This window comes from Myotis lucifugus, unplaced genomic scaffold, assembly GCF_000147115.1.
Source record: "Myotis lucifugus unplaced genomic scaffold, Myoluc2.0 scaffold_96, whole genome shotgun sequence".
NCBI classification, from domain to species: domain Eukaryota; kingdom Metazoa; phylum Chordata; class Mammalia; order Chiroptera; family Vespertilionidae; genus Myotis; species Myotis lucifugus.
Window position 1 is genome coordinate 3,947,099 of NW_005871144.1, and position 16,470 is coordinate 3,963,568.

The following is a 16,470-nucleotide window of genomic DNA, read 5'->3' on the forward strand; positions in this document are numbered from 1 at the left end:
TTAAAATCTGTGTGTCCAATATTATTTTTACTTTGAAGATGTAAAGTCTGGTTCTTTGTTCAAAGTCAAATAACTGAGAAGTGGTAGAACTAGGAACAAACTTGGTCCCCCTAAAGTTATCCATCTCGTAGTTCCTATATTGCATATTGAAAATTCCCACTAAGGCCCTGGCCAGTGTAGCTCATTTATTTGAGTGTCGTCCCATGCAACAAAGGGTCACTGGATCAATTCCTGGACAGGGCACATGACCAAATTATGGTTTCGGGTTTGGTCCCTGGTCGAGGTGTGCATGGGGTGTTTTTCTCTCTCTTTCCCTCTGCCTTCCATTCTCTCTAAAATCAATAAAAACATTCTTTAAAAGAGAAAATTCCCAAGTAATTAAATAATCATTCTTTACTCAAAAGACTTCTCAAAATATAATTTAACTGTGAACCTTATCTTTCATATATGGCTAATATGCAAAATGTCCCCTCAGGAGTTCAGGAGTTCAACCAGGAGACTGGGAGTTCAATTGCTTGCTATGATGTGCGCTGACCACCAGGGGGAGGCGCGGAATAAAGGGAGCCCCAGGTCAGTAGCCAGCAGCCAGGGAAGGAAGGCCTCGGCCCGCAGCTGGAAGGACCAGATTGGCCCTGTGCACTGGGCTTCTAGTGTGTGTGTGTGTGTGTGTGTGTGTGTGTGTGTGTGTGCATGAAATTCTTGTAGGAGTATGTGTGTGTGTGTGTGTGTGTGTGTGTGTGTATATATTAGAGTCCCGGTTGCATGAAATTCTTGTACGAGTAGGGTCCCTAGGCCAGTGATCAGGGCCATCTGCGGGGCAACCAGCAGGGTGATTGGGGGGCTCCGCTGGCACCCGCCTTGGCTGGCCAGGGGCTTGCGAGATTGGGGCAGCTCCTGCATTGAGCATCTGCCCCCTGGTGGTCAGTGTGCATCATAGCAAAATATCCTTGGTATCTCTGGACTCTGGAGGGAGCAAAATATACTTGGTAGTAAGAAGCTGTATTCTCTTGGGAATAGAGTCTAAAGGAGATTGAAAGTAGTAGGGTAGATAGCAGAGGCACATCCACAATTGAGGGTCAGTAATGACTTTGTGGTATGTCAATTTCTCTAGGCTAAATTACACCCCCAAGAATTCCCTTCTAGCGTGTGTCCCAGGGGGAAGAAAAGACATTTCAAAACATACTCTCTTGCATCTCCAAATGGTGGATGATGCTGATGCCGCTTGGAAAAGGACATAAAGATCAGGAGCCTGGAGGAGATCTACCTTTTCTCCCAGCCCATCAAGGAATATGAGCTCAATGATTTTTTTCGGGGGGCATCCCTCAAGGACCAGGATTTGAAGAATATGCTGGTGCAAAAGCAGACAGAGGACAGGATTCAAGGCATTTGTCACCACTGGGAGCTACAATGAACATGTCGGTAGGTGTTCAGCACTGGAAGAGAATAGCCACTACTATCCAGGGGCCATCCTCCTGGCCAAGCTCGATACTGTCCCTGTGTGGCAAAGCTGCTGGGGCAACAAGATCTGCAATCCACACACCATTCCCTGAGAGGTGAACAGCCTCTGTGGCTCAGTGCTGATGGGCTTCATCTCTGCCCCCAGGGGCACTGGTATCGTCCCAGCCCGTGCCCAAGATGCTGTTGCTGATGACCAGTATCCACAACCATTACACCTCAGCCAGGGGCTGCACCACCACCCTGGGCAACTTCGCCAAGGCCACATTTGGTGCCATCTCTAAGAGCTGCAGCTATCTCACCCCTTACCTCTGGAAATAGATCCTGTTCACCAAGTCTTCCTATCAGGAATTCACTGACCATCTTGTAAAGACCCACACTAGGATTTCTGTGCAAAGGACACAGGCTCCAGCTCTGCCTTCATATAATTCTATACAAGAAAAATAAAGTGAATTAACCCTGTTTTTCTTACAACAGTTTGGAAAAGAAAGGAAAGCAATTGTCATTTTAATTGGACACACACACACACACACACACACACACACACACACACACACACCCCTCTTCTCAGTTACTTAATCCAAGACAAATCTGGGTGCTGTTTTGCAAGGATTTTCAGATGTAATAAAAGTTTATAATCAGTTTACTTTAACATATTATTTTGGATAGTCCTGAATTAATCAGTTTCTTTGTCCTGTAAAATACCAGTGGGACATAAGCCTCCATGAGAAAGAGAAAAGGACAATTGGTGGGCAACAGGCATCAGAACTTGTTCATAGGGTTTCAATCTGCTTGTGACCCTTTCTGCCTGATTGTTCTGTGGATTTCAGTTTTTGGCCAGCCCTACAATTGGATAGGCCAATTACTTGTAATAATCCATGTATCCATACAGCTCCTTCTGGTTCTTTTAACTGGATGAACCCTGACAGATACAAGGAGTGCCCTTCAGAAGTATTCAGCAGGGCAGACACCAAAGAACACGTGGAAATATCTATTAATCAGTTTTAAACACCAGATCCCGAGAGCCTGAGGTCAAGTCACAGAATAGGCAGTGAAATAAATACTTTCCTATTCTCTTTATCTATTCTCCCTTTCTAACACTTACTGAGGTTAGGCATTTTTAATGGAAATCTGTTGGAGATTTTTTACAGTTTGTAATTTGTTTCATTTTAAAGGGATACACCCAAAATCCAGATATTGTGACGTATTAGCTTTGTATGGCTGCTGTAACAAATTAATGCAAACTTACTGACTTAAAAGAATACAAATTTATTACCTTACAACTCTGTAGATGGGAAGTACAGCACAGCTCTCAATGGGCTAAAATCAAGTTATCAGCAGAAATCTGTTCCTTTCAGGAGGCTCTTGTGAAGAATTTGTTTCCTCACATTTTCCAGACTCTAGCAGCCAATGCATTTCTTGATTCAGTGTTGCCTTCCTTCATCTTTAAAGCCAGCAATACTCTGACTTTCTCATGGGCTTCCTCTTCCACTTTTAAGGCTACTTTTATTACATTGACTCACTGGGATAATCCAGGATAATCTCCTACTTTAAAGGGCAGCCAGTAAGTAAATTTTATTCCATCTGCAAACTTAATTTCCTTTGTTTTGTAACATAACACAGTCACCGGTGGTGAGGATTTGGACTTTGACAACTTTGGCAGTGGACGGAAGTTGGACAACTATTTTGCCTACCACAGATGAGTTCTTTGCTTAATTGGATCTGGAATAACTAAACATTTGGAACTTCCTTTCATCCCTTGATAAGACATAACTTTACTGAGATAAATGAATCTCAACTGACAGGAAACCACCCCTATAATAAATTATAGACATGTAAAAACTTGAATTTGTCAACTAACTGGGAGTTCGATCTACATCCAAAGATGGAATTTTTATATTTCATCATTATAAGTCTTAACAAAAAATTGTCCCTTTCATCTGGCATTCATTTTTTACATATAAAGCATTAACATTAGAGTTTATTATAACTAGAAGCCCGGTGCACAAAATTCGTGCACATGGTGGGGGGGGGGGTCCCCCTCAGCCCAGCCTGCACCCTCTCCAATCCAGGACCCCTGAGGGGATGTCCAACTGCCAGTTTAGGCCTGATCTGGGATCAAGCCTAAACTGGAAGTCAGACATCACTCTCACAATCCTGGACCACTGGCTCCTAATTGCTCACCTTCCTGTCTGCCTGATCGCCCCTCACTGCCTCCTCCCTGCTGGCCTGGTTGCTCCTAACTGCCCCCCCTGCCGGCCTGGTCACCCCTTACTGCCCACCCTGCTGGCCTGGTCGCCCCTAATTGCCCCCCCTGCCAGCCTGGTTGCCCCCAACTGCCCCCCTGCCAGCCTAGTCACCCCTCACTGCACCCCCTGCCAGCCTAATTGCCCCTAACTGCCCCCCATTCTGGCCTGGTCACCCCTAACTGCCCCACCCGCCAGCCTGGTCACCACTTACTGCCCCCCCTGCTGGACTGGTCACTCCTAACTGCCCCCCCCGTTGGCCTGATCATCCCCAACTGCCCCCTCGCCGACCTGGTTGCCCCTCATGGCCCTCCCCCCACCCCCACCGGCCTAGTCACCCCACACAGCCTGCTTGTTCAGTCGTTTGGTTGTCCCTCACTAAACCCCCTGCTGGCCTGGTCGTAGGCAGCCATCTTGTGCAGGTGTGAGGGTTAATTTGCATATTACCTCTCTATTATGTAGGATTTTTATCTATGGCTCTAAGTTGTACCCAGTGAGTATTTCTGAAAAAATGGGTTTCCCAATATATTGTTAAAAGGTAGTTTTTTAATGTTAAGAAATAATAGACACTTGGTCTGACATTCAAAGCTATTTCAAAAAAAAGCATTTGCTTAAAAGACGTTCAAAATGGAGGTCATTATACAAAATGGAGGTCATTGACTCCAAATGGCTTCCTAGCCAAAGAGAGATAATTAGGTGGTTCTAAGGAGAAAGTAGTATATTAGAAAATCAGTATCCATGGTATTGGCACCCTTTCTGAATTTCAGCGATTTTTTTTTTGGTGTGTGTCAATAAAACTTTATTTACAAAAACTGTCAGCAGCTGGAATTTGGCCTGCAAGCCATGGCTTGCTGACCTCATCTGGAACTTTCAGCGATTTTTTTTTTAGTTCTTATATTTGATTACACAATCTGGAAACCTCCCACTATATCAGCAAACCCACAGGTCTTACTGACAGCTGCTTGAACAGACAAGCAGAGGAAGGAAAAAAATAAGGATAAAAAAAATCACAAAACACCTCAAACTTGATTTTACTATCAGGATTTTAAGGCAGTTTTGAAAGCTTGAGAATGTTCACAATTCAGCAGTACTAGTCAAAAACTATAATTAAAAGGGGGTGACCTGGAGTAGGAACAGGTAGGGATGAAGAGGGAAATGTGAGGACCGTCGGTGCATTAATGTCACATATGAAATGTTAGCTCAGAAAAGAAAGGGCTCAAATAGTTTAAAAGTTTTGAAACAATATTGGCATCGTTTTAAAGACAAAAGGAAACTCATCCTGCAGAAATGCAGTGCATCACTGTGAGGAGATGAGCAATAACAATGAATTCCATCACCTTTGTAGGTAACATTCCTTCTTCTTCATACAGGACCATCCATTATTAATGAGCACTATTTCTGAGTGTGAAGGAACTGTTTGAAAAACATTAACATAGTCTACTGGATGTGATTGACACTGTCATTCCTTTCATTTTGCTGTTGGCAAGAGGCATCCCTGTAGACATATGAGCACCTGGACATTACTAATATTCTCCTTGTTATGCACTCTGGGCGGCTGTGATATGGAAATTCTCAGCCTTGTATTGTATGGTTTATTTTTCAGCTTCTACACAGTGTTACATTGCAAAATGCACAAGTCAAGTCTTTTTGTATGCAATGATCAATCAGAAAAATTGTCTTTTCTAATCTGACTCTTTTCCAAATTTTAAGAATTTATCTGAATTTTGGAGATGTGCAATGACTGTCTCCTAATAATGCAGTTATTTAGATCTATGTCTATTCATGGTATCTATTTTTTACCCTCCAGTCTTCAAAGCTGATGACATTTTTAATTGTCCTGCTGTAAAAAAGAACTGTAGCCACTATCTACTGTTCAGTAACAGCACATCACTGACTAACCACCCACACAACAGTAAAATTTAAGGTAACAATGCCAAGGATTAGAGGAATAATGAATCAAAAAAGAAAGAAGAAAGAAAGAAAGAAAGAAAGAAAGAAAGAAAGAAAGAAAGAAAGAAAGAAAGGAAGGAAAGGAAAGGAAGAAAGAAAGAAAGAAGAAATAAAGAAAGAAGAAAGAAAGAAAGGAAGGAAAGAAAGAAAGAAGAAAGAAAGAAAGAAAGAAAGAAAGAAAGAAAGAAAGAAAGAAAGAAAGAAAGAAAGGAAGGAAGGAAGGAAGGAAGGAAGGAAGGGAGGAAGGAAGAAAAACAGCACTACATCCTCTTGACTTTTAAATATACTAGATGCCTGGTGCACGAAATTCATGCACTGGGGGGTAGGGGTCCTTTAGCCCAGCCTGCCCCCTCTCACAATCTGGGAGCCCTCAGTGGATGTCCTACTGGCCCATTGGGAGCGGGCCTAAGCCATAGTCTGGCAGCAGAGGCTTGGAGCAGGTGCCCCGTGTATGTGTGTGTTTGTGTGTGTGTGTGTGTGTGTGTGTGTGTCCGCTGGGGCCTGCCCCCAGCCGTGTTGGAGGCTCGGAGCAGGCACCCCATGTGTGTGTGTGTGTGTGTGTGTGTGTGTGTCCACTGCTGGCTGCCCCAAGCCGCGCCACAGAGGCTCGGAACAGGTGCCCCGTGTGTGTGTGTGTGTCCCTGCTGGGGGCCTTCCCCCAGCCACGTTAGATGCTCAGAGCAGGCACCCCGTGTGTGTGTGTATGTGTGTGTCCACTGGGGGCCTGCCCCCAGCCACACGGCGGAGGCTTGGAGCAGGCACCCTGTATGTTTATCTCTCAGGCTCCTGGCTGTGCCTGCGTGTTGTTCTCTCCCTTGAGTGGCAGCCAGGGCGGTAGGTGTAGTGGAGTGACACCAATTTGCATTTTTCTCTTTTATTAGTGTAGATACGTAACTTAAGCTCCTTTTTGTCTCTCAGCTGTCCTGCTTCTCCCTCTTACAGCCCATAGGGGCACCCACACAGAGATCTGTGTTCCTAAGTTGCTGACTTACTTCAGGTGAGCATACCACATGTTGATCTATTTCTCTGTACACTAACAGCCTATCAGTGCAGTGGGGACTAAAACATTTCACTCAGCTAATTCTGACAGTCATTAATAGATGTAGGTGCAACACACTGCTCCCCATTCTCTTTTTTATATATATTCTAGTGTCAGTTCTTTCAAATATTTTGAGTGTCCTAAGAATTCATTTTAAAAAGGTCTTCCAAGCCTGGCCAGTGTTGCTCAGTGGTTGAGCGTTGGAGGTCCCAGTTCAATTCATTGCCAGGGCACATGCCTGGGTTGTGGGCTCAATCCCCAATGGGGGGCATGCAGAAGGCAGCGGACTGATGATTCTCTCTTATCATTGCTGTTTCCATATCTCTCTCCCTCTCCCTTCCTCACTCTGAAATCAATAAAAACAATTAATAAAAAAGAACTTCCAAGAGTATGTTTTGTGTCCTGGGATATCAATAAGTGTAACACACACACACACACACACACATACACACACAAAAGGAGGTGGGAGGAGTTCCTCTGCGAAAGTATTGGGGTACTGTTCTATTGCAGTATTTTGTGGTGCCTCAGAGGCAGATGAGCTCTTCTAGGGCTAACATGAAACAATATTTCCTAAGACAGGCACTATAATTATATAATATTCTTAAAATAATATTACTTTAGGATATTTTCACATCACAGACTATCTAGAGTTATTAGTATTTTATGGAACACATTTTGGGAAATTCTGATTTAATTGCATCTCCCTATTAAACATACTATTATACTAATGGGACCTACTCTAGGGAAAAAGAAAAAAAAACACCTTTTACTTCTTATTATTTCCATGCACAGTGTACTTATAGTGGGCTGGCTCTGGAGTTTTACTTCTTGGGTGCAAATACCAGCTCTGAAAATTACTAGTTGTATAAACTTGTCTTTGACTCAATTTCTCTACAAAAAGTAATGAAAACTAATAGTATCTTAACATGAAATAATGTGCATAAAGTGGTGGGCTATAACAATTATTACTTTCTGAAAACTTGGCATCTAAAGTACATAATATCTCTCTATCAGGATGACATGGTATAGTTATGTTATATGGTATTATTTACTTTATCCAGGATGACCTAGATATTAGAGAACTTCTAGGCAATATTGTTAAAATGAGTCCTAAAACTGACCTTCAAATTTCATATACTCTTAATTTTAGTAATTAAGTAGGTAGTTTTATGGATTAGCATATCAAGGCTGCCTGCTATAACACTTAATACATTTTTACTGCTGTCTCCAGGAGATAGTGCTCTTCCTCCACTATTAGATAAGGCATGAGTTAGTCTAATGTTAGCAAGTTCAAGACTACCTGCTAACCCACCTACATAAGACCTTTAAATCAGTAAAATTAAAGGTAACAAAGTCAAGGATTAAAGGAATAATTAATTTTTTTTTAAATCTATTCAAACCCTACCATGGTGGTATCAATTTATCCAATACTTTTTAATTGCATACCTATCATATATCAGTCATGGTTGTAACTAAAATCTTAACACCAATACATAAACACATACATGACCAAAATAATTATTGAGAGCAGTGGTTGAAAAAATGGAAACTAAATAGGTGATCTATAGAGGTATGAAGAACTTCAGCTTAGGAAGTCAGGAGAAGAAACTCTATAAAAGTAATACTATCAGTGAAAAAAGAACCAAGCATGCAAAGTGGTACCATCAAGAATGAAGGTACTACAGCAGGAATGTACCTGGTGTCTGAAGGAAAGAGTGAAAGCCATGGTGGCTGGACCATAAGAAGGCTGGAAGATGAGATGGAGAGAAATGACTACATCCCCATTTAAGAAGACAAACAAACAAACAAATATCCTCTGTAGAGAACAGACTGAAGAAGATGCAGGAGTAGAACACGGAAGCAGTGAAACCAGTCTGGCAGCTATACCAGTGATGTATGCCGGAGATTAAAATGAGCTAGACTAAGATGAAAGCAAGAGAAAAACAATGATGTATCAGATTTGGCATATATTTTAGAAGTAAAGTTGACAGGATTTATGGATGTATTGATATTAGATGAAATGGAAGGGAGGGACCAGCAATGAGGCCCATGTTTTAGCATGAAAAGCAGTTGAATGGTAACACAATTCTGTGGCTTTGATAAGACTTGAGGAGTAATGAACATAAGTTCAGCATTTCACTTTGGTAATAATACATGATTAGTGGGCATCCAAATGGAGAAGTGAGGTTGGCAGATGGGAATACCATACAATTTGGAGCTCAGTAAAGACATCTGAGTAAAATATCTGTACTAAGAACCTATTATGCCAAGCACTGTGCCGGTTGCTGGAAATAAAATGGTGAGGAACATTATATAGTAGTAGGCAGAATTCTAAAGTGGCCACCAAGATCCCTACTACTGGTGTGCAGATCCTGTATGATCTCCCCTGAGTATGGGTTGTACCTGTGAATATGATCGATGCTGTCTCATGGTTAGATTATGATATATGGCATAGTGTACTTTTAAAAAGGGAGATTATCCTAGGTGAACATGACCTAATCAGAGGGGCTCTAAAAGGGAGTTGGCCTTTCCTGAAAAGAGTGAACATGCGAGTTCAATCAACACAAGACTGGGTTTGTGAAAGGGCCAATAGAGAGAAACACATCTCAAAAGACTTGATAGTAGCCTCCAAGATCTGAGGGCTGTGCCTTGCTAAAGCCAGAAAAAAACAGGGACCTCAGTCATGCAATCATAAAGAAATAAATTAGACCAACAATCTGAGAGAGTTTGGAAATGGCCTTGGTTGAGTCTCCAGATGAGTACATAGCCAGCTGACACCTTGATTTCAACCTGGTGAGAACCCAACCATGTTGTGTCAGACTTCTGACCCATGAAATCTGTGAGATAATACATTTGTGTGTGTTTTTTAAGCCCCTAAATGTGTAGTAATTTCTCACACATCTGTAAAAAACTAATACAATGTATTTTATCTGTTTCATGGAACCTACAGTTCTCTAGAAGAGAAGATGAAGAGGTAAAGCAGATAAATACCATCATATTTTTATTTTAAATGAAGGCTCTATATTATTATGAAGGTGGGGGTGATGGCATGGGACTGGGAATCATTTATTCCAGAATATATAGATGTAATGTGTAGTTGGCTATTAAAGTCCAAATAAGAGGTCTCAGATTACTGTGATGGTAGTGGAGATTGAACAAAAGAGACATATTTAAGAGGCAATATTGAGGAACTGGAACTATAGACATGAAAGGAGTAGATGAGCATACATATTGGGCCAGCCCTTTTCCACATAGTTGGATAATCCATAAATTCAAGTCACTCTGGGCATAAACTTCTAGCTATAATAATAGGGAAATTGGAAAGAAGACCACTTGTAAGTTGCCCACTTTTGTTCATTTATTTGCATTATTTATGCCACACATGAATTACATATTCTCACCATTATTTTATATTAGAGGCCTAGTGCACAGATTGGATTTGTGTACTGGTTGGGGGGCATGGCCTGCAGGGATTGGCCTGCTGTGGGAGCTACGCTCATCCAGGTCAGCCAAGCTGCGCTCCCACTGTTTTAGCACACTGACCTCCAGGAAGCAGCTCCCGTGTTGAGCATCTGCCCCCTGGTGTTCAGTGCATGTCATAGCGACTGGTCAACCAGCTGTTCTGGTCATTCCACCATTCAGTAGCTGGGCTTTTATATATATAGACTTTTGTTTAATGTTATATGGCGCATATTAAGCCATTAATATAATAGTACCAAGCTCCAAGCACTTCTGTGAGTAATCCAAATATATTTTTGTTATTGACAGACTCTAATTAAGCCCAGCTAGATAAATGACCCAAATAGTAATACAATGGATAATTTTTAGAATTGATTTTCTCAATAATCATATTGTAGATGATCAATTTTGAATATGTGACTTGTTTAATCTGTTGATGCACTAAGACTATGCATCAGGCAATTAAACAAAGATTATATAATTGTTTGTGATTTTATTTGTTTTATGAAATTTCTTTCTTGACCCTCAAATATGAAAGTAAATTTAGCTGTCTACAAATGTGGCATAAATAGTTACAGGGATGTAAAGTATAGCATGGGGAATATAGTCAATAATAATTTAATAACTATGTATGGTATGTGTCAGATGGGTATCAAGGTGATGACTTAAGTTATAGAAATGTCTCCTTATTCTGTTATGCACTTGAATCTAATGTAATATTGTATGTCAACTGTAATAAAAAAAATTAAAAAAACACACAAAAGTTCTGCATATTTTTCTTTTAAGATGTATATGCTACTACTATCTATTGTCTTCTGGCAGTTAGTATTGCAGAGACACCTAAGGCCAGGCTCATTGTAGTTTCACTGCAAATAATACGATTTTGTTTTGTTTTGCCTTAGAGTTTTGACTTTTTTGTTCTAAATGGAAGAAAATTTTTTTAAAATTTACATTCATTTCCCTGTTTCTAAAATTTGGTTGATGCTTTTAGTTTACTATTTTGGCTGATTTTTACCATATTATGAAAATCTTTTAATCTGTATATTCAAGACTTTCTCAGCTCTGGAAAGCTGTTTTCCTTTCTGTTCTTCTTGTTTTCATTAAAATCATTATACCAGATAACTTTTCAATCTTTCCTCTATTTTCATTCTTCAAGAGATTTATTTTAGGATTTTTTTAATTCAAAATTACCGAGTTAATTTTCCTTAGTTCCAATTCCGCTCTTTATTGTTATCCAAAAATGTTTATAATATATTTTAGCTTACTTAACTTTATTTTGTTTCTTTTACACATCAAGTTTTCTATTTCTTCTATTTACATAGAAACTTGTTATAAGTTTCGATTTCATCTAAGAAATCCTTTTGACACCAAGAAAGCGTTATAATTTTCTTTGATTCTTGAAACAAATTTTTCATGTGTTCATTCTTTAAATATCAAAACAATACTGCCTTCCAGTTGGTGTATTTTTTTAGTGCTCATCAATGAGAAAAGTGGTTGTAACAAAAAGGAAGAAGATGTGCAGAGGAAGTGACATTAACAAAAATACATTAAAGAAACTCAGAAATATTTTATGACTTTGAAAGTGCAAACTATAAATGTTGGGAACTAAGCCAAACTTAGAGAATATTATGGCAATTTTTCAAAGCATAGAAAATATTTTTACTCCATACTGTAAGTTATTTGTTGAAATAAAGGCAAGAATTGTTCAAAAAATATTTGACTTTTCTAAAAATAAATAAATAACTTTAATGTTCAATATTTGTTTTAATGACAATGTACTAAATATCAGTTTTACCATTTTTTCGTTTCCCTATACATTTTTAGCTGTCGACAAAATAATTTTTAATATTTTGACAAAATAATTTAAAAGTCACAAAACAGTTATAATTTTTCCCATTGATTATTAAGATTTCTTTGTATAGTTTCAGCTTGTATGGTCATTATTGCTGCCCTATATTATCCCACAAAGTGAAGACTCTCTGTATTCTGCATAATAATATTTATACAAGCCCTATATAACCTCATCCATATTCACTCAGTATGTTAACTTTTGTATATGGAGAAAAGATTAACAACAAGATAATAATAATAATTATCAAATAAGAAAATAATTTCTCATTGAATTAGTAATTTCTTATGTTCTGAATTTTTTAAGTAAATAAAAATATTATGCTATCTACACTTGAAATCATATGTGTTGGAAGAGAGTGGGCACTGTTTTTTAAGTTATATAATATATCAACCATTTTATTTTTTAAGGCTTAAAAAAGCTAAAATACAACAAACCCAGCCAGCTTAGTGACCTGTAGTTATGTATCCACTGACCCATGTCTTAAAAAGCTATTACACTTTTACTCTTTATATTGGTCAGTGGTGGACATACAAAAAAAGTCCCACTTTTTCCAGGTGGGGGGGAACAAAAACAAAAAACACACAAAGCAAAACACTGACTTATTTTCTTTTTTCTTTTAACTGATAAAAAAGAAATAAGTACTAATCAAATCAAGGTTTAATCTCTCCTTTTCATTCACAGAAATATGGCTGTTGCATTCAATGTGGGTACACCTGAGGAGGGAATTGAACCTTCCCCCTTGCTCACTTTCTGTTCTGACCTTAACACTCACCTTTTTACCTTCACTCATTAGATATCTAGCTCCTACTTTAGGATATAAGGTGAAGTATATTACTTAACTGTCAAAGAAATGACAGTTTAAAAAGAAATGTTTATGTTGATTTATCAGTATCATGTTAAAAATACATGAAATAAATATGCATGCTACCTACCATCTTAAAAGGGATGCAATTATATGTATATATCCAAGTGAGGCTCATAACCATGGAAGTTTTCCTCAGAGCCTTCACGTGACAGTAATACATTTTTCTTTTCAGACTCTGCCACCAATAATTCAATATGCATTCTTCTTTCAGGAACAACTGTCATCTAGGAAATTTCCTTAAATAACACTAACAACAAAGACTGTCATTTATTTTATTATTCCATACCTGGCCTAGCTAGATAAGAGCAGAGAGGTAATTAAGTCAGTGATAAGTTGCAGGTGCAATGACATTTCAGCTATTAAGAAATATACAGAGGATTATAGTAGGGAGACATGGTGGCAGACCTGTGATCACTTTGACTTCTTTTCATGCTCTATATGTCCTCAATGATAAATATACATTCTTCAGTACTGCAGTCCAGGCAATTAAATGTTAGACAGATAGTGTTAAAAACAAGACCACAGGTCCGAAATGGAGTCACTTATGCTAAGCCTCACACTAGCAAACCCAGACTTAGTACTTAATTATAGTTTTGGCTCTCCCATAAATGAATTCTTAAGCCAGTCAATTAAGAATTACCTGGTCAGCACTAGTGAAGTAATCTATCTGATAGATTCCTGCAATCCCCTTTTACGAAACTGGCCTTGTTATAACAAATCCATTTTTTTGCTAATGTAACTAAAATTCTTGCTCCCACTCCTTTATGTCTACTATAGACTTTCATTTTGTACAGCTCCTTGGAGCTTCATTATATCTGCTAAAAGGCACGCTGCCCACTGCCATGACCACCTGAGGAGCAGCTGCTTCCCGAGGAGCCACTGCCACATGAGGAACAGCCCCTGCATGAGTAGACACCTAGACCCTTCAGTGAGAGCAAAAATGGGGAGACAAAGGAACCCCCAAAGGAAAGACAAGGAGAAAGCACCAGAAAAGCAGCTAAGTGAAATGGAGGCATACAATATGTCAGAAAAATAATTCAGAATAAGGGCCATACAGTTCATAAACCAGATGGATGGAAAAATCAACAACTCATGAAAGAATCAAGAAGAAACAAGGAGTAATATAGCTCCAATAAAAAACACCATGGAAAGTTTCAACAGTAGACTAGGAGAAGTGGAAGACCAAATTAGTGAATTAGAAGACAGGGAAGCAAAACGCACCCAAACTGAACTGCATTGGAGAAAAAAAATTGAGACAGGAGGAATGCCTAAGGGAGCTTTGGGACAACATTAAATGAAGCAACATATGAATAATAGGGGTGCCAGAATAAGAGGAACAAGGTGTAGAAAATCTATTTGAAGAAATAATGTCAGAAAACTTCCCTGAAGAAAAAAGTCACACAAGCACAGAGAGTCCGAAACAAGATAAACCCCAAAAGACCCACACTAAGGAACATTGTAATTATGATGCCAAAAGTTCAGGACAAAGAATCTTAAAGTCTGCAAGAGAGAGACAGAAAGTTACATACAAGGGTTCTCCCATTAGATTATCAAATGATTTCTCAACAGAAACACATCAGACCAGAAAGAAATGGAAGGAAATTTACAAAGTGAAGCAAAGCAAGGGATTGAATCCAAGAATACTCTAACCAGCAAGGCTATCATTCAAAATTGAAGGGGAAATAAGGAGCTTCACAGACAAAAAAAGGCTAAGGAAGTTTATCACTACCTAGCCAGCAATACAAGAAATGCTAAATGCACTGTTGTAACAAGAAGAAATAAAAGGGGAAGAAGGAACCCAGGCACAAAAAATAAAAATGGCTATAAACAAGTACCTATCAATAATAACTTTAAACATAAATGGACTAAATGCTCCAATCAAAAGACATCGAGTGGCTGAATGGATAAAAAAAAACATGACCCATATACACTGAGTGGACAGATTATTATGACCACCTGACATTTGTAGACAAATTAGCCGTACACTGCATACTATGGGATTTGGAAGCCGAAGGCCTGTTAGAACACCTTTGCTGTTTGCAGTTACCAAGATAAAACGTCTCCAATTCGCACAGGAACACAAGGATTGGACAGTTGAGCATTGGAAAAAAGTCATGTGGTCTGATGAATCACATTTCCAGTTGCATCATGCAGATGGCAGAGTGAGAATTTGATGAAAACAGCATGAAAGCATGCACCCCCCCATGCATGAGTACAACCCTTCAAGCTGGTGGGGCAGTGTTATGGTTTGGGGCATGTTTTCCTGGCATGATTTGGGGCCTTTAATTCATGTGGAACAAAGTCTGAATAGCACAACATACCTAAGTATTGTTGCTGATCAAGTTCATCCTATCATGTTGATGGCGTATCCCAATGGAGATGGCTTCTTCCAACAAGACAATGTGCCATGCCACGGTGCTCGTATTGTGCAGGAGTGGTTTCAAGAACATGAGGGAGACTTTACCTTGCTTAGGTGGCCCCCACAATCACCAGATCTTAATCCAATTGAGCATTTGTGGGACGAAGTTAAAAGAGCCATCAGGCAGCTGGTTCCACAACCATCAAATCTCACAGAACTGGACAGTGCTATTCATCTGGCATGGTGTCAGATTCCTCGCATCACCTTTCAACATCTCGTGGAGTCAATACCAAGAAGAATCGCTGCAGTATTGAAGGCAAAAGGTGGCTCAATGAAGTACTGATGGGTGGTCATAATAATCTGGCCACTCATGTTCAAATATATCCCACGTTCAAAGGCTGTTAAATCGCATTTTTTACCCATATCTTCAGAAAAAAATCACTTCTACTGTCATGGTAAACAACCTGCTTCCCTATTTATAACAGTCTGACCCTCTAGCAAACTTCAGCGTGAAATTATAGCTACTTTGCCTACAAACGTCAGGTGGTCATAATAATCTGGCCACTCAGTATATGTGATGTCTACAAGAGACCCACACTCAGAACAAGGGACTCACATGGACTGAAAATGAAGGGATGGAAAAATATCTTTCAGGCAAATGGAAATGAAAAAAAAAGCTGGGGTAGCAATACTTATATCTGACAAAATAGACCTCAAAATGAAGGCCATAACAAGAGATAAGGAAGGCCACTTCATAATACTAAAGGGATTGATACAACAAGAGGATATAACCCTGGTAAACATATATGCACCCAATGCAGGAGCACCCACATACATAGAATAACTCCTGGAAGATATCATGGGAGAGATCGACAACAATACAATCATAGTAGGAGACTTTAATACCCCACTGTCATCACTGGATAAATCCTCTAGACCAACGGTTCTCAACCTGTGTGTCGCAACCCCTTTGGGGGTCGGACTAAGACCATCGGAAAACACATATATAATTACATATTGTTTTTGTGATTAATCACTATGCTTTAATTATGTTCAATTTGTAACAATGAAATTGAGGGTCACCACAACATGAGGAACTGTATTAAAGGGTCGTGGCATTAGGAAGGTTGAGAACCACTGCTCTAGACAGAAAATCAGTAAAGAAACAGCAATCCTAAATGACTTACTAAATCAGATGGACTTAATTGAAATTTTCAAAACATTTCACCCCAAAGCCATGGAATA

General features: G+C 39.4%; 1 pseudogene; it reads left to right on the forward strand.

The window, feature by feature from the left end:
- The first annotated feature begins 1,216 nt into the window (after positions 1 to 1,216).
- Positions 1,217 to 1,902, forward strand: LOC106697696 (annotated as a pseudogene).
- The last annotated feature ends 14,568 nt before the right edge of the window (positions 1,903 to 16,470 follow it).